This window comes from Tachysurus vachellii, chromosome 3 (assembly GCF_030014155.1).
Source record: "Tachysurus vachellii isolate PV-2020 chromosome 3, HZAU_Pvac_v1, whole genome shotgun sequence".
Taxonomy (NCBI): Eukaryota; Metazoa; Chordata; class Actinopteri; order Siluriformes; family Bagridae; genus Tachysurus; species Tachysurus vachellii.
In genome coordinates, this window is record NC_083462.1 from 35,365,872 (window position 1) to 35,383,371 (window position 17,500).

The 17,500-nt window shown below is 53.3% G+C and overlaps 1 protein-coding gene and 11 non-coding genes across 13 annotated transcripts in view; 11 read left to right on the forward strand and 1 right to left on the reverse strand.

The window, feature by feature from the left end:
* Positions 1-17,500, reverse strand: part of LOC132843539 (NACHT, LRR and PYD domains-containing protein 3-like) — a 924,649-nt gene that overhangs the window by 664,687 nt on the left and 242,462 nt on the right. The window lies entirely within an intron of this gene.
* On the forward strand, positions 13-127 carry LOC132843720 (U5 spliceosomal RNA). Its single transcript, XR_009648249.1, has one exon. It is a non-coding gene; the product is annotated as a U5 spliceosomal RNA (small nuclear RNA).
* LOC132843688 (U2 spliceosomal RNA) lies at positions 249-439 on the forward strand. Its single transcript, XR_009648224.1, has one exon. It is a non-coding gene; the product is annotated as a U2 spliceosomal RNA (small nuclear RNA).
* Positions 713-827, forward strand: LOC132843721 (U5 spliceosomal RNA). The gene has a single exon (XR_009648250.1). It is a non-coding gene; the product is annotated as a U5 spliceosomal RNA (small nuclear RNA).
* Positions 949-1,139, forward strand: LOC132843690 (U2 spliceosomal RNA). Its single transcript, XR_009648226.1, has one exon. It is a non-coding gene; the product is annotated as a U2 spliceosomal RNA (small nuclear RNA).
* LOC132843722 (U5 spliceosomal RNA) lies at positions 1,408-1,522 on the forward strand. The gene has a single exon (XR_009648251.1). It is a non-coding gene; the product is annotated as a U5 spliceosomal RNA (small nuclear RNA).
* Positions 7,001-7,185, forward strand: LOC132843694 (U2 spliceosomal RNA). The gene has a single exon (XR_009648228.1). It is a non-coding gene; the product is annotated as a U2 spliceosomal RNA (small nuclear RNA).
* Positions 7,469-7,583, forward strand: LOC132843723 (U5 spliceosomal RNA). Its single transcript, XR_009648252.1, has one exon. It is a non-coding gene; the product is annotated as a U5 spliceosomal RNA (small nuclear RNA).
* On the forward strand, positions 13,063-13,249 carry LOC132843696 (U2 spliceosomal RNA). Its single transcript, XR_009648230.1, has one exon. It is a non-coding gene; the product is annotated as a U2 spliceosomal RNA (small nuclear RNA).
* On the forward strand, positions 13,513-13,627 carry LOC132843725 (U5 spliceosomal RNA). Its single transcript, XR_009648254.1, has one exon. It is a non-coding gene; the product is annotated as a U5 spliceosomal RNA (small nuclear RNA).
* LOC132843691 (U2 spliceosomal RNA) lies at positions 13,749-13,939 on the forward strand. The gene has a single exon (XR_009648227.1). It is a non-coding gene; the product is annotated as a U2 spliceosomal RNA (small nuclear RNA).
* LOC132843726 (U5 spliceosomal RNA) lies at positions 14,203-14,317 on the forward strand. Its single transcript, XR_009648255.1, has one exon. It is a non-coding gene; the product is annotated as a U5 spliceosomal RNA (small nuclear RNA).

Here is a 17,500-nt window from a genome sequence, read left to right on the forward strand (position 1 = left end):
GGCCTTCTTCAGTAGCTCGGGTTTCTCTTCATTCACGCATAAATCTTTCGCCTTTTACTAAAGATTTCCGTGGAGAGGAACATTGATGAGTTCAATGTATTTTTGTGGGCTTTGCAGTTGCAAAGCTATAAGTGGTTGCAATGTCAGATCAAAGCTGTTGAAGAGCAGGCCTAGTGTACTTATCACCTACTGTATGTCTGCTAGGGTTTGGCAGCTAGCTGTCTGCCAGGCAGGGGGAATAGCAGGTTATCGCTTCTCGGCCTTTTGGCTAAGATCAAGTGTAGTATCTGTTCTTATCAGTTTAATATCTGATACGTCCTCTATATGAGGACTAAATATTAAACGGATTTTTAGAGCTGGGAGTCGGAAAAGGGGCTTGCTCCGTCCGCTCCACGCATCGCCCTGGTATTGCAGTACATCCAGGCTTGGTGCACCATTACAAGGTTTAAAAAAAAGATAAAACTAGCTTTTCTTTTCTTTTCTTTTCTTTTCTTTTCTTTTCTTTTCTTTTCTTTTCTTTTCTTTTCTTGCACCTGCCCCAAACCACCAGTCTGCAAAGTGTGCTCACAACTCTCAGCTGTGTCCCCACCCCTTTTCTATCCAAATACAAGACTTTACACTGGCTTCAATAGTGTCAAAGGGCGGACCTCACCCTAATCCTGCTTTGTCCTCCTCCGATACGGATATGCAGGGCCTGCTAGGCCTTCTTCAGTAGCTCGGGTTTCTCTTCATTCACGCATAAATCTTTCGCCTTTTACTAAAGATTTCCGTGGAGAGGAACATTGATGAGTTCAATGTATTTTTGTGGGCTTTGCAGTTGCAAAGCTATAAGTGGTTGCAATGTCAGATCAAAGCTGTTGAAGAGCAGGCCTAGTGTACTTATCACCTACCGTATGTCTGCTAGGGTTTGGCAGCTAGCTGTCTGCCAGGCAGGGGGAATAGCAGGTTATCGCTTCTCGGCCTTTTGGCTAAGATCAAGTGTAGTATCTGTTCTTATCAGTTTAATATCTGATACGTCCTCTATATGAGGACTAAATATTAAACGGATTTTTAGAGCTGGGAGTCGGAAAAGGGGCTTGCTCCGTCCGCTCCACGCATCGCCCTGGTATTGCAGTACATCCAGGCTTGGTGCACCATTACAAGGTTTAAAAAAAAGATAAAACTAGCTTTTCTTTTCTTTTCTTTTCTTTTCTTTTCTTTTCTTTTCTTTTCTTTTCTTTCCTTGCACCTGCCCCAAACCACCAGTCTGCAAAGTGTGCTCACAACTCTCAGCTGTGTCCCCACCCCTTTTCTATCCAAATACAAGACTTTACACTGGCTTCAATAGTGTCAAAGGGCGGACCTCACCCTAATCCTGCTTTGTCCTCCTCCGATACGGATATGCAGGGCCTGCTAGGCCTTCTTCAGTAGCTCGGGTTTCTCTTCATTCACGCATAAATCTTTCGCCTTTTACTAAAGATTTCCGTGGAGAGGAACATTGATGAGTTCAATGTATTTTTGTGGGCTTTGCAGTTGCAAAGCTATAAGTGGTTGCAATGTCAGATCAAAGCTGTTGAAGAGCAGGCCTAGTGTACTTATCACCTACCGTATGTCTGCTAGGGTTTGGCAGCTAGCTGTCCGCCAGGCAGGGGGAATAACAGGTTATCGCTTCTCGGCCTTTTGGCTAAGATCAAGTGTAGTATCTTAGGTCATGTCACGAGGGGGCGACAAAGTGCCGGCCCGTGTGGTGCGGCTGAAACATTCCGTGAGGATACAGCTCCGGGCAGATGCAACGGAGGACGTTAAAAAGCGTTTTGGGTGGGATTGGATTTCGCTGCGGATTTTGAGGGACTTCGGCGGCATGACCCCTGGCAAGATCTTCTGCCTGCAGGACTTCACGGCTTCGGGGTTCCTGGAGGTGTCCTTCAATGCTTTCTCGGACTGCTCAGCGTTCTTCGGAAAGTGCTCCCGTTTTCCAGAGGAGGAACTGCTTCGGGGCCTCAGCTTTATCCCGTTATTTGCCATGGACGAGGTGCCAATCGTGGTACATATGTACAACCCCTGGGTGGTGGACGAAGACATTCGAGCCTTCCTGTCCAGGTACTGCACTTCGGTGTCCACTGCCGAAAAGCTGAGGGGTCGGTTTGGCATATGGAATGGCAAGCGGAGGTTCCTGGTTCGACTAAAGATGGATCCCGTCGCCCCGGGTCGTCTGCTTCACCCCCCGGGAAGCTTCGCGCTCGGCCCTCACCGGGGTTTCCTTCACTACCCTGGTCAGCCCCAGTATTGTCGGAGATGCGGAGCATTGGGGCACGTGAAGGAAGATTGCACTGGGCAGAGGTGTCGTCTGTGTGGTGCTGTGGACCACGTGGCTGCAGACTGTGGGGCACCTAAAACCTGCAGTCTGTGTGGAAGCGAGGAGCATTTGTTTCGGCACTGCCCCTCACGCAGGAGTGCTTTTTCAAGCCTGTTCGCTGACGACTTCGGAGAGATGGGTGCCCCTCATCCCAGTGGGCGGGACGAAGCAGCGACGGGTCCCAGTGAGCCGGAGCCAGGGTCTCTATTAGACCAGCCGGGGCAGCCGGCACGGAGTTCCCAGGGGGCAGTCGTTGAGACGGAAGACACCCTGCAGAGGAGTTCGTCCCAGGAGGCGGATCGGGAGGCCGCACAGCCAGTGGAGGGAGCGGCGCTCTTGGCGACGCCTGCTATGGAGGGCATAGGGACTGCGGCAAGTTGGGCTGAAGCGGAGGAAGAGCAGCCCCCGTCCCCGAGGCTGGTTCGGCCAGAATGGGCCTTCACGGAGTCTTCTGAGGACTCGGAGGAGGTGGACTCAGAGCAGGACTCAGAGATGGACAGTGAGTCAAACCCCTTTAGGGGGGGCCAGATAAGGGCAGCTGAGGCGGCGTTGGAAGAGCGGCGCTCAAAGAGATCTCGAAAGGAGGACAGTTGTCTCTTCGGTCTGACAGCTGTCACGGACTGCAACGATCCAGGTGCGGGGGGCGAGGGGAGTCAGGTAGGGGTGGGAGGACATCCTCAGGTTTTGTTGGGAGACACAGGGGGGGGTAGTGGGGAGGGGGAGGGGATGGGCAAAGTGCAGGAAGAGGGGGGGTGGACACAGGTGCTAGCAAGAAGGGTTAAGAAGGGGGGCGGGAAGGGTGGGAAAGGTGGAGAGGGCGACCAAGAAACTGTACAAAAATGGACAGGGGGAGGCAAAGACCCCGTTTAGGGGTGCGGGGGAGGGTGCTGGAGGGGGGTGGGAAGTTCAGAGAAGGGCAAAGAAAAGTTTTGGTTACTGGGGATGTGGTTTTGTGGGGCAGTTTTGGGGTTTTACGCTGGTGTTAAGTAATTTGTTTTTTGTTTTTCTTTCTGATACAATGCATTTATTGTCTGTTGCAACTTTGAATGTGAGGGGTATTAAGCAGCCTCTCAAAAGGGCAGCGCTCTTTTTGAGCCTTCATTCCATTTCTTTTGATGTTCTGTTTCTGCAAGAGTGTCACTTGAGCTCAGACAGGGAGGGAGATGAATTTTCAAAGGATTGGGATTTGGGGCCAGCAGTTTGGGGGGTGGGAGAGGGGGTGGGTGATGGGGTGGGGGTTGTGTTCAAATCTTTTGAATGGGAAGTAGAACAGGTAGTGTCAGTAGTGCCGGGTAGGGTTCTATGTGTAGACACTAAGTGGCGGGGGGTGGGGTACAGGGCTATAGTAGTGTATGCACCGTGTAAAGGAGGGCAGCAACGGGGGTTTTTTCGTCAGCTGGAGACACTCCTCTGCACAAACAGGAAACTGTTAGTGGGGGGGGATTTTAATGTGGAGATAGAATCTGAGAAGGGGGCGGAATTGGCCCGAGTAATGTCAGGAGCGGGGATGGTTGACTTATACAGGGTGGTTGAGCCGCAGGCCCCAGGCTATACCTGGAGGAACTCAAGGGGTCATACCTCTCGGCTTGACCTTCTGTTTGTGGTGGAAGGTACGGCAGTACACTCGTGCTTCCTGATGCCCTCGTGGGCCTCTGACCACTGTATGGTTGTAGGTAGAATAGAAGTGGAGGGAGTTTGTAGAGGACGGGGTTTTTGGAGACTGAACTGTTCTGTTTTGCAGGACCCCTCCTTTGTCGAGGTTTTTCAGCACTTGTATGCGGGGTGGCAAAAGCTGAGGGTGTTGTATGACACACAGATGGAGTGGTGGGAGGACCTTAAAAAGAGAGTTGCCAGGTTGGGCCAGTGGTGGGGCCGGGAGATGGCAAGAAGGAGGGCGGTAAAGGCTAGGCAGTGGTCTAGGGACTTGTGTTCAGCCTGGAAAGACGGGGATTGTGGGCGGCTCAGGGGCGCTAGTGAAGCCCTGAGGGCACACTACGAGGCTGAGGCTCACAGCTATTTTGTCCAGGCGGGAAGGCAGGTACTTGTGATGGATGAGCGGCCCACACGCTTTTTCTTCAATAGCGTAAGGAGCAGGCAGCAAAGGTCATATATTGAGGGCTTGAGAGATGGCGCACGGGTGGTGTCTACTCCTGACGGGATGTTGGGCTGTGCTGAGGCCTTCTACCTTGACCTCTTCCAGCAAAGGGGGTCAAGCGCGGGTCTTATGGCTGGGTTTCTGGACGCTGTGGCTGGTCGATTGCCAAGAGATAGTGCGGAGGACTTGGAAGGGCAGGTATCGCTAGAGGAGGTGGAAAGTGCTATGCGCTCCCTGAAAACTGGAGTAGCTCCTGGGGGAGATGGTCTCCCTGTGGAGTGGTACCGGACCTTTTGGTCACTTGTGGGCCCAGATCTGGTGGCCGTTTATAGGGAAGCGCTTGCGGCTAGGCTTCTGCCTTCGTCAGCTAGGGTTGGGCATGTTGCTCTTCTGTATAAGAAGGGTGACAGGGCAGACCTGGCGAATTGGCGGCCGATCACATTGCTGACGGCAGATTATAAGATCTTTGCTAAGCTGATGGCTGTGCGTCTTGGCAGGGTGATGGCTACGGTTGTTCACCCGGATCAGACCTGTGGGGTTCCTGGGCGTATGTGTGGCATGAACCTGGCATTAATTAGAGATGCCTTGGCATGGGCAGAGCAGCGTCGGGTACCACTGGCATTGTTGAGTCTAGACCAGGAGAAAGCCTTTGATCGCGTTTCACACGCATTCCTGTTTGCGCTCTTGGAGAGTTTGGGGTTTGGTCCAGTTTTTATTTCCATGGTGCGACTGCTATATACAGGAGCAGTCAGCCGTGTTAATGTCAATGGGTACTTTTCCAAGCTGATTGAGCAGCGAGGAGGGGTCAGGCAAGGGTGCCCACTCTCACCAATGCTCTACGTGCTTTTTCTGGAGCCCCTGGTGGAGCGGCTGAGGAGGGAGGTGGATTTCCGTGGACTCCATGTCCCGGGCTCGCATGGGGTTGCGGCCAAGGTATCGGCATATGCTGACGACATGACATTGTTTATTGGCCGGGATGAGGACTTTCGGGCAGTTGAAGGGGTTATTGGGGCATTTTCGGATGCCACCGGGGCCCGTGTCAATCGGGGAAAGTCCTTTGTGCTCTATGCTGGAGCTTGGGCTGCAAGGACAGTGGTCCCGGGGGGCTTCTCTTTGTGCCAGGATGGACTCAGAATTCTGGGCGTTGACTTCTGGAGGGTGGACAGCGCCCAGAAGAACTGGGAAGTTGCCCTCAGGAAGATGCAAGGGAGGGCCGAAACCTGGGGCAAGAGAGATCTCTCCCTATCAGGGAGAGTGCTAGCGGTGAATGCCGATCTGCTGGCAAGACTGAATCATCTTGCGTATGTCTTCCCTGTCCCTTTTGTAACGGGTAGGCGCCTGGAGCGCCTCGTGTTTGCATTCGTTTGGGGGGGGAGGAATGAGCAGGTCGCCCGCGTTAGGATGTACATGGACCGGGAGAAGGGGGGAAGAGGTGTCATGTGCGCTCCCCTCAAGACCATGGCTATGTTTGTGTCCTTTACTGCTAGGCTGGTGAGGGGGTCAGAGGGCCATATTTCAGCACTCTTTGCAAGATTTTGGTTGGGGTTCACCTTGCGAGCAGTGCTCCCCTGGAGAGGCACGGTGCCATGGTCAGTCGATCGTCCATGGCACTATAAAAAGGTGGCTGAGTTTGTTCGGGACCAGCCCTGGTGCCTAATGGAAGGACTTGTGCTGGATCACAGGAAACTCTACAGCAAATGGAGAGATTGCCATGTGGCACAAACGGGTGTGGCACCGCCCCGCATGCCAGGTGTGGACTGGGTTGCCTTGCAGCCCAAGTGGCTGGACGGGGCCAGTAAGGACCTGCATTGGTTGGGGGCTTTGGGGCGCCTTCCTGTGAGGGAGCGGTTATATAGGCATGGCTCGACTCGAACGCCTCTGTGTCCGATTGGATGTGGAGGTGAGGAGACAATAGATCACGCGTTGTGGTCGTGCCCCGTCGCAGTGCGCTTCTGGAAGAGCGTTTCGGAGTGGTTGCCCGTCGAGCAGGGAGCGGCTATGAGTCGTGACCTTGTGCTGTATGGTAGTGGTCTAGGGCGCATGGAGCCAGGGATGGCAAGGCATTTGTGGCAAGCCATCTCAGTGGCCAAATGCGTTCTTTGGGGCACAAGGTGTGAGTGTATTTGGAGCCAGTCCCCACGGGTTGGTCATGAACATCTGCTTCGGGCATTCAGGGACAAATTTCGCAGAGTGCAGTGGAGAGAGCAGGGTGGAGAGGGTTTTGTGAGAGTGGGAGTAGGGAGTTTGGAAGGAGGTGGGTTTTCAGGGACAACGGTGTTAGGGGCCCCTTGGTGGCCTAGGAATTAAAGGGGGAGGAGGGCATAAGAGGGCACTACTGACTCTGGGCAAGGATTTGTTTTTTTCGTTTTGTGTTGGCTCATGCATGCAGAATTTATGTAGGTTGGGATAAGTGGGAAGATATTTGATGTCTGTGAAATACGTCTGTTGGTTTTGTGTTCTATGTACATCGTTTGGTTGTTTGGACCTCGCTTAGTGCTGAGGGGTATGGGGCCAAGTGGGGAGGAGAAATTCTTTGTGTGTAAAATGTTTTGAGTTAATCTGTATGTGGGAATGAGTTTATAATAAAAAAAAAAAAAAAAAATCTGTTCTTATCAGTTTAATATCTGATACGTCCTCTATATGAGGACTAAATATTAAACGGATTTTTAGAGCTGGGAGTCGGAAAAGGGGCTTGCTCCGTCCGCTCCACGCATCGCCCTGGTATTGCAGTACATCCAGGCTTGGTGCACCATTACAAGGTTTAAAAAAAAGATAAAACTAGCTTTTCTTTTCTTTTCTTTTCTTTTCTTTTCTTTTCTTTTCTTTTCATTTCATTTCATTTCATTTCATTTCTTGCACCTGCCCCAAACCACCAGTCTGCAAAGTGTGCTCACAACTCTCAGCTGTGTCCCCACCCCTTTCCTATCCAAATACAAGACTTTACACTGCCTTCAACAGTGTCAAAGGGCGGACCTCACCCTAATCCTGCTTTGTCCTCCTCCGATACGGATATGCAGGGCCTGCTAGGCCTTCTTCAGTAGCTCGGGTTTCTCTTCATTCACGCATAAATCTTTCGCCTTTTACTAAAGATTTCCGTGGAGAGGAACATTGATGAGTTCAATGTATTTTTGTGGGCTTTGCAGTTGCAAAGCTATAAGTGGTTGCAATGTCAGATCAAAGCTGTTGAAGAGCAGGCCTAGTGTACTTATCACCTACCGTATGTCTGCTAGGGTTTGGCAGCTAGCTGTCCGCCAGGCAGGGGGAATAACAGGTTATCGCTTCTCGGCCTTTTGGCTAAGATCAAGTGTAGTATCTTAGGTCATGTCACGAGGGGGCGACAAAGTGCCGGCCCGTGTGGTGCGGCTGAAACATTCCGTGAGGATACAGCTCCGGGCAGATGCAACGGAGGACGTTAAAAAGCGTTTTGGGTGGGATTGGATTTCGCTGCGGATTTTGAGGGACTTCGGCGGCATGACCCCTGGCAAGATCTTCTGCCTGCAGGACTTCACGGCTTCGGGGTTCCTGGAGGTGTCCTTCAATGCTTTCTCGGACTGCTCAGCGTTCTTCGGAAAGTGCTCCCGTTTTCCAGAGGAGGAACTGCTTCGGGGCCTCAGCTTTATCCCGTTATTTGCCATGGACGAGGTGCCAATCGTGGTACATATGTACAACCCCTGGGTGGTGGACGAAGACATTCGAGCCTTCCTGTCCAGGTACTGCACTTCGGTGTCCACTGCCGAAAAGCTGAGGGGTCGGTTTGGCATATGGAATGGCAAGCGGAGGTTCCTGGTTCGACTAAAGATGGATCCCGTCGCCCCGGGTCGTCTGCTTCACCCCCCGGGAAGCTTCGCGCTCGGCCCTCACCGGGGTTTCCTTCACTACCCTGGTCAGCCCCAGTATTGTCGGAGATGCGGAGCATTGGGGCACGTGAAGGAAGATTGCACTGGGCAGAGGTGTCGTCTGTGTGGTGCTGTGGACCACGTGGCTGCAGACTGTGGGGCACCTAAAACCTGCAGTCTGTGTGGAAGCGAGGAGCATTTGTTTCGGCACTGCCCCTCACGCAGGAGTGCTTTTTCAAGCCTGTTCGCTGACGACTTCGGAGAGATGGGTGCCCCTCATCCCAGTGGGCGGGACGAAGCAGCGACGGGTCCCAGTGAGCCGGAGCCAGGGTCTCTATTAGACCAGCCGGGGCAGCCGGCACGGAGTTCCCAGGGGGCAGTCGTTGAGACGGAAGACACCCTGCAGAGGAGTTCGTCCCAGGAGGCGGATCGGGAGGCCGCACAGCCAGTGGAGGGAGCGGCGCTCTTGGCGACGCCTGCTATGGAGGGCATAGGGACTGCGGCAAGTTGGGCTGAAGCGGAGGAAGAGCAGCCCCCGTCCCCGAGGCTGGTTCGGCCAGAATGGGCCTTCACGGAGTCTTCTGAGGACTCGGAGGAGGTGGACTCAGAGCAGGACTCAGAGATGGACAGTGAGTCAAACCCCTTTAGGGGGGGCCAGATAAGGGCAGCTGAGGCGGCGTTGGAAGAGCGGCGCTCAAAGAGATCTCGAAAGGAGGACAGTTGTCTCTTCGGTCTGACAGCTGTCACGGACTGCAACGATCCAGGTGCGGGGGGCGAGGGGAGTCAGGTAGGGGTGGGAGGACATCCTCAGGTTTTGTTGGGAGACACGGGGGGGGGGTAGTGGGGAGGGGGAGGGGATGGGCAAAGTGCAGGAAGAGGGGGGGTGGACACAGGTGCTAGCAAGAAGGGTTAAGAAGGGGGGCGGGAAGGGTGGGAAAGGTGGAGAGGGCGACCAAGAAACTGTACAAAAATCGACAGGGGGAGGCAAAGACCCCGTTTAGGGGTGCGGGGGAGGGTGCTGGAGGGGGGTGGGAAGTTCAGAGAAGGGCAAAGAAAAGTTTTGGTTACTGGGGATGTGGTTTTGTGGGGCAGTTTTGGGGTTTTACGCTGGTGTTAAGTAATTTGTTTTTTGTTTTTCTTTCTGATACAATGCATTTATTGTCTGTTGCAACTTTGAATGTGAGGGGTATTAAGCAGCCTCTCAAAAGGGCAGCGCTCTTTTTGAGCCTTCATTCCATTTCTTTTGATGTTCTGTTTCTGCAAGAGTGTCACTTGAGCTCAGACAGGGAGGGAGATGAATTTTCAAAGGATTGGGATTTGGGGCCAGCAGTTTGGGGGGTGGGAGAGGGGGTGGGTGATGGGGTGGGGGTTGTGTTCAAATCTTTTGAATGGGAAGTAGAACAGGTAGTGTCAGTAGTGCCGGGTAGGGTTCTATGTGTAGACACTAAGTGGCGGGGGGTGGGGTACAGGGCTATAGTAGTGTATGCACCGTGTAAAGGAGGGCAGCAACGGGGGTTTTTTCGTCAGCTGGAGACACTCCTCTGCACAAACAGGAAACTGTTAGTGGGGGGGGATTTTAATGTGGAGATAGAATCTGAGAAGGGGGCGGAATTGGCCCGAGTAATGTCAGGAGCGGGGATGGTTGACTTATACAGGGTGGTTGAGCCGCAGGCCCCAGGCTATACCTGGAGGAACTCAAGGGGTCATACCTCTCGGCTTGACCTTCTGTTTGTGGTGGAAGGTACGGCAGTACACTCGTGCTTCCTGATGCCCTCGTGGGCCTCTGACCACTGTATGGTTGTAGGTAGAATAGAAGTGGAGGGAGTTTGTAGAGGACGGGGTTTTTGGAGACTGAACTGTTCTGTTTTGCAGGACCCCTCCTTTGTCGAGGTTTTTCAGCACTTGTATGCGGGGTGGCAAAAGCTGAGGGTGTTGTATGACACACAGATGGAGTGGTGGGAGGACCTTAAAAAGAGAGTTGCCAGGTTGGGCCAGTGGTGGGGCCGGGAGATGGCAAGAAGGAGGGCGGTAAAGGCTAGGCAGTGGTCTAGGGACTTGTGTTCAGCCTGGAAAGACGGGGATTGTGGGCGGCTCAGGGGCGCTAGTGAAGCCCTGAGGGCACACTACGAGGCTGAGGCTCACAGCTATTTTGTCCAGGCGGGAAGGCAGGTACTTGTGATGGATGAGCGGCCCACACGCTTTTTCTTCAATAGCGTAAGGAGCAGGCAGCAAAGGTCATATATTGAGGGCTTGAGAGATGGCGCACGGGTGGTGTCTACTCCTGACGGGATGTTGGGCTGTGCTGAGGCCTTCTACCTTGACCTCTTCCAGCAAAGGGGGTCAAGCGCGGGTCTTATGGCTGGGTTTCTGGACGCTGTGGCTGGTCGATTGCCAAGAGATAGTGCGGAGGACTTGGAAGGGCAGGTATCGCTAGAGGAGGTGGAAAGTGCTATGCGCTCCCTGAAAACTGGAGTAGCTCCTGGGGGAGATGGTCTCCCTGTGGAGTGGTACCGGACCTTTTGGTCACTTGTGGGCCCAGATCTGGTGGCCGTTTATAGGGAAGCGCTTGCGGCTAGGCTTCTGCCTTCGTCAGCTAGGGTTGGGCATGTTGCTCTTCTGTATAAGAAGGGTGACAGGGCAGACCTGGCGAATTGGCGGCCGATCACATTGCTGACGGCAGATTATAAGATCTTTGCTAAGCTGATGGCTGTGCGTCTTGGCAGGGTGATGGCTACGGTTGTTCACCCGGATCAGACCTGTGGGGTTCCTGGGCGTATGTGTGGCATGAACCTGGCATTAATTAGAGATGCCTTGGCATGGGCAGAGCAGCGTCGGGTACCACTGGCATTGTTGAGTCTAGACCAGGAGAAAGCCTTTGATCGCGTTTCACACGCATTCCTGTTTGCGCTCTTGGAGAGTTTGGGGTTTGGTCCAGTTTTTATTTCCATGGTGCGACTGCTATATACAGGAGCAGTCAGCCGTGTTAATGTCAATGGGTACTTTTCCAAGCTGATTGAGCAGCGAGGAGGGGTCAGGCAAGGGTGCCCACTCTCACCAATGCTCTACGTGCTTTTTCTGGAGCCCCTGGTGGAGCGGCTGAGGAGGGAGGTGGATTTCCGTGGACTCCATGTCCCGGGCTCGCATGGGGTTGCGGCCAAGGTATCGGCATATGCTGACGACATGACATTGTTTATTGGCCGGGATGAGGACTTTCGGGCAGTTGAAGGGGTTATTGGGGCATTTTCGGATGCCACCGGGGCCCGTGTCAATCGGGGAAAGTCCTTTGTGCTCTATGCTGGAGCTTGGGCTGCAAGGACAGTGGTCCCGGGGGGCTTCTCTTTGTGCCAGGATGGACTCAGAATTCTGGGCGTTGACTTCTGGAGGGTGGACAGCGCCCAGAAGAACTGGGAAGTTGCCCTCAGGAAGATGCAAGGGAGGGCCGAAACCTGGGGCAAGAGAGATCTCTCCCTATCAGGGAGAGTGCTAGCGGTGAATGCCGATCTGCTGGCAAGACTGAATCATCTTGCGTATGTCTTCCCTGTCCCTTTTGTAACGGGTAGGCGCCTGGAGCGCCTCGTGTTTGCATTCGTTTGGGGGGGGAGGAATGAGCAGGTCGCCCGCGTTAGGATGTACATGGACCGGGAGAAGGGGGGAAGAGGTGTCATGTGCGCTCCCCTCAAGACCATGGCTATGTTTGTGTCCTTTACTGCTAGGCTGGTGAGGGGGTCAGAGGGCCATATTTCAGCACTCTTTGCAAGATTTTGGTTGGGGTTCACCTTGCGAGCAGTGCTCCCCTGGAGAGGCACGGTGCCATGGTCAGTCGATCGTCCATGGCACTATAAAAAGGTGGCTGAGTTTGTTCGGGACCAGCCCTGGTGCCTAATGGAAGGACTTGTGCTGGATCACAGGAAACTCTACAGCAAATGGAGAGATTGCCATGTGGCACAAACGGGTGTGGCACCGCCCCGCATGCCAGGTGTGGACTGGGTTGCCTTGCAGCCCAAGTGGCTGGACGGGGCCAGTAAGGACCTGCATTGGTTGGGGGCTTTGGGGCGCCTTCCTGTGAGGGAGCGGTTATATAGGCATGGCTCGACTCGAACGCCTCTGTGTCCGATTGGATGTGGAGGTGAGGAGACAATAGATCACGCGTTGTGGTCGTGCCCCGTCGCAGTGCGCTTCTGGAAGAGCGTTTCGGAGTGGTTGCCCGTCGAGCAGGGAGCGGCTATGAGTCGTGACCTTGTGCTGTATGGTAGTGGTCTAGGGCGCATGGAGCCAGGGATGGCAAGGCATTTGTGGCAAGCCATCTCAGTGGCCAAATGCGTTCTTTGGGGCACAAGGTGTGAGTGTATTTGGAGCCAGTCCCCACGGGTTGGTCATGAACATCTGCTTCGGGCATTCAGGGACAAATTTCGCAGAGTGCAGTGGAGAGAGCAGGGTGGAGAGGGTTTTGTGAGAGTGGGAGTAGGGAGTTTGGAAGGAGGTGGGTTTTCAGGGACAACGGTGTTAGGGGCCCCTTGGTGGCCTAGGAATTAAAGGGGGAGGAGGGCATAAGAGGGCACTACTGACTCTGGGCAAGGATTTGTTTTTTTCGTTTTGTGTTGGCTCATGCATGCAGAATTTATGTAGGTTGGGATAAGTGGGAAGATATTTGATGTCTGTGAAATACGTCTGTTGGTTTTGTGTTCTATGTACATCGTTTGGTTGTTTGGACCTCGCTTAGTGCTGAGGGGTATGGGGCCAAGTGGGGAGGAGAAATTCTTTGTGTGTAAAATGTTTTGAGTTAATCTGTATGTGGGAATGAGTTTATAATAAAAAAAAAAAAAAAAAAAATCTGTTCTTATCAGTTTAATATCTGATACGTCCTCTATATGAGGACTAAATATTAAACGGATTTTTAGAGCTGGGAGTCGGAAAAGGGGCTTGCTCCGTCCGCTCCACGCATCGCCCTGGTATTGCAGTACATCCAGGCTTGGTGCACCATTACAAGGTTTAAAAAAAAGATAAAACTAGCTTTTCTTTTCTTTTCTTTTCTTTTCTTTTCTTTTCTTTTCTTTCCTTTTCTTGCACCTGCCCCAAACCACCAGTCTGCAAAGTGTGCTCACAACTCTCAGCTGTGTCCCCACCCCTTTTCTATCCAAATACAAGACTTTACACTGGCTTCAATAGTGTCAAAGGGCGGACCTCACCCTAATCCTGCTTTGTCCTCCTCCGATACGGATATGCAGGGCCTGCTAGGCCTTCTTCAGTAGCTCGGGTTTCTCTTCATTCACGCATAAATCTTTCGCCTTTTACTAAAGATTTCCGTGGAGAGGAACATTGATGAGTTCAATGTATTTTTGTGGGCTTTGCAGTTGCAAAGCTATAAGTGGTTGCAATGTCAGATCAAAGCTGTTGAAGAGCAGGCCTAGTGTACTTATCACCTACCGTATGTCTGCTAGGGTTTGGCAGCTAGCTGTCTGCCAGGCAGGGGGAATAGCAGGTTATCGCTTCTCGGCCTTTTGGCTAAGATCAAGTGTAGTATCTGTTCTTATCAGTTTAATATCTGATACGTCCTCTATATGAGGACTAAATATTAAACGGATTTTTAGAGCTGGGAGTCGGAAAAGGGGCTTGCTCCGTCCGCTCCACGCATCGCCCTGGTATTGCAGTACATCCAGGCTTGGTGCACCATTACAAGGTTTAAAAAAAAGATAAAACTAGCTTTTCTTTTCTTTTCTTTTCTTTTCTTTTCTTTTCTTTTCTTCTCTTTTCTTGCACCTGCCCCAAACCACCAGTCTGCAAAGTGTGCTCACAACTCTCAGCTGTGTCCCCACCCCTTTTCTATCCAAATACAAGACTTTACACTGGCTTCAATAGTGTCAAAGGGCGGACCTCACCCTAATCCTGCTTTGTCCTCCTCCGATACGGATATGCAGGGCCTGCTAGGCCTTCTTCAGTAGCTCGGGTTTCTCTTCATTCACGCATAAATCTTTCGCCTTTTACTAAAGATTTCCGTGGAGAGGAACATTGATGAGTTCAATGTATTTTTGTGGGCTTTGCAGTTGCAAAGCTATAAGTGGTTGCAATGTCAGATCAAAGCTGTTGAAGAGCAGGCCTAGTGTACTTATCACCTACCGTATGTCTGCTAGGGTTTGGCAGCTAGCTGTCCGCCAGGCAGGGGGAATAACAGGTTATCGCTTCTCGGCCTTTTGGCTAAGATCAAGTGTAGTATCTTAGGTCATGTCACGAGGGGGCGACAAAGTGCCGGCCCGTGTGGTGCGGCTGAAACATTCCGTGAGGATACAGCTCCGGGCAGATGCAACGGAGGACGTTAAAAAGCGTTTTGGGTGGGATTGGATTTCGCTGCGGATTTTGAGGGACTTCGGCGGCATGACCCCTGGCAAGATCTTCTGCCTGCAGGACTTCACGGCTTCGGGGTTCCTGGAGGTGTCCTTCAATGCTTTCTCGGACTGCTCAGCGTTCTTCGGAAAGTGCTCCCGTTTACCAGAGGAGGAACTGCTTCGGGGCCTCAGCTTTATCCCGTTATTTGCCATGGACGAGGTGCCAATCGTGGTACATATGTACAACCCCTGGGTGGTGGACGAAGACATTCGAGCCTTCCTGTCCAGGTACTGCACTTCGGTGTCCACTGCCGAAAAGCTGAGGGGTCGGTTTGGCATATGGAATGGCAAGCGGAGGTTCCTGGTTCGACTAAAGATGGATCCCGTCGCCCCGGGTCGTCTGCTTCACCCCCCGGGAAGCTTCGCGCTCGGCCCTCACCGGGGTTTCCTTCACTACCCTGGTCAGCCCCAGTATTGTCGGAGATGCGGAGCATTGGGGCACGTGAAGGAAGATTGCACTGGGCAGAGGTGTCGTCTGTGTGGTGCTGTGGACCACGTGGCTGCAGACTGTGGGGCACCTAAAACCTGCAGTCTGTGTGGAAGCGAGGAGCATTTGTTTCGGCACTGCCCCTCACGCAGGAGTGCTTTTTCAAGCCTGTTCGCTGACGACTTCGGAGAGATGGGTGCCCCTCATCCCAGTGGGCGGGACGAAGCAGCGACGGGTCCCAGTGAGCCGGAGCCAGGGTCTCTATTAGACCAGCCGGGGCAGCCGGCACGGAGTTCCCAGGGGGCAGTCGTTGAGACGGAAGACACCCTGCAGAGGAGTTCGTCCCAGGAGGCGGATCGGGAGGCCGCACAGCCAGTGGAGGGAGCGGCGCTCTTGGCGACGCCTGCTATGGAGGGCATAGGGACTGCGGCAAGTTGGGCTGAAGCGGAGGAAGAGCAGCCCCCGTCCCCGAGGCTGGTTCGGCCAGAATGGGCCTTCACGGAGTCTTCTGAGGACTCGGAGGAGGTGGACTCAGAGCAGGACTCAGAGATGGACAGTGAGTCAAACCCCTTTAGGGGGGGCCAGATAAGGGCAGCTGAGGCGGCGTTGGAAGAGCGGCGCTCAAAGAGATCTCGAAAGGAGGACAGTTGTCTCTTCGGTCTGACAGCTGTCACGGACTGCAACGATCCAGGTGCGGGGGGCGAGGGGAGTCAGGTAGGGGTGGGAGGACATCCTCAGGTTTTGTTGGGAGACACAGGGGGGGGTAGTGGGGAGGGGGAGGGGATGGGCAAAGTGCAGGAAGAGGGGGGGTGGACACAGGTGCTAGCAAGAAGGGTTAAGAAGGGGGGCGGGAAGGGTGGGAAAGGTGGAGAGGGCGACCAAGAAACTGTACAAAAATCGACAGGGGGAGGCAAAGACCCCGTTTAGGGGTGCGGGGGAGGGTGCTGGAGGGGGGTGGGAAGTTCAGAGAAGGGCAAAGAAAAGTTTTGGTTACTGGGGATGTGGTTTTGTGGGGCAGTTTTGGGGTTTTACGCTGGTGTTAAGTAATTTGTTTTTTGTTTTTCTTTCTGATACAATGCATTTATTGTCTGTTGCAACTTTGAATGTGAGGGGTATTAAGCAGCCTCTCAAAAGGGCAGCGCTCTTTTTGAGCCTTCATTCCATTTCTTTTGATGTTCTGTTTCTGCAAGAGTGTCACTTGAGCTCAGACAGGGAGGGAGATGAATTTTCAAAGGATTGGGATTTGGGGCCAGCAGTTTGGGGGGTGGGAGAGGGGGTGGGTGATGGGGTGGGGGTTGTGTTCAAATCTTTTGAATGGGAAGTAGAACAGGTAGTGTCAGTAGTGCCGGGTAGGGTTCTATGTGTAGACACTAAGTGGCGGGGGGTGGGGTACAGGGCTATAGTAGTGTATGCACCGTGTAAAGGAGGGCAGCAACGGGGGTTTTTTCGTCAGCTGGAGACACTCCTCTGCACAAACAGGAAACTGTTAGTGGGGGGGGATTTTAATGTGGAGATAGAATCTGAGAAGGGGGCGGAATTGGCCCGAGTAATGTCAGGAGCGGGGATGGTTGACTTATACAGGGTGGTTGAGCCGCAGGCCCCAGGCTATACCTGGAGGAACTCAAGGGGTCATACCTCTCGGCTTGACCTTCTGTTTGTGGTGGAAGGTACGGCAGTACACTCGTGCTTCCTGATGCCCTCGTGGGCCTCTGACCACTGTATGGTTGTAGGTAGAATAGAAGTGGAGGGAGTTTGTAGAGGACGGGGTTTTTGGAGACTGAACTGTTCTGTTTTGCAGGACCCCTCCTTTGTCGAGGTTTTTCAGCACTTGTATGCGGGGTGGCAAAAGCTGAGGGTGTTGTATGACACACAGATGGAGTGGTGGGAGGACCTTAAAAAGAGAGTTGCCAGGTTGGGCCAGTGGTGGGGCCGGGAGATGGCAAGAAGGAGGGCGGTAAAGGCTAGGCAGTGGTCTAGGGACTTGTGTTCAGCCTGGAAAGACGGGGATTGTGGGCGGCTCAGGGGCGCTAGTGAAGCCCTGAGGGCACACTACGAGGCTGAGGCTCACAGCTATTTTGTCCAGGCGGGAAGGCAGGTACTTGTGATGGATGAGCGGCCCACACGCTTTTTCTTCAATAGCGTAAGGAGCAGGCAGCAAAGGTCATATATTGAGGGCTTGAGAGATGGCGCACGGGTGGTGTCTACTCCTGACGGGATGTTGGGCTGTGCTGAGGCCTTCTACCTTGACCTCTTCCAGCAAAGGGGGTCAAGCGCGGGTCTTATGGCTGGGTTTCTGGACGCTGTGGCTGGTCGATTGCCAAGAGATAGTGCGGAGGACTTGGAAGGGCAGGTATCGCTAGAGGAGGTGGAAAGTGCTATGCGCTCCCTGAAAACTGGAGTAGCTCCTGGGGGAGATGGTCTCCCTGT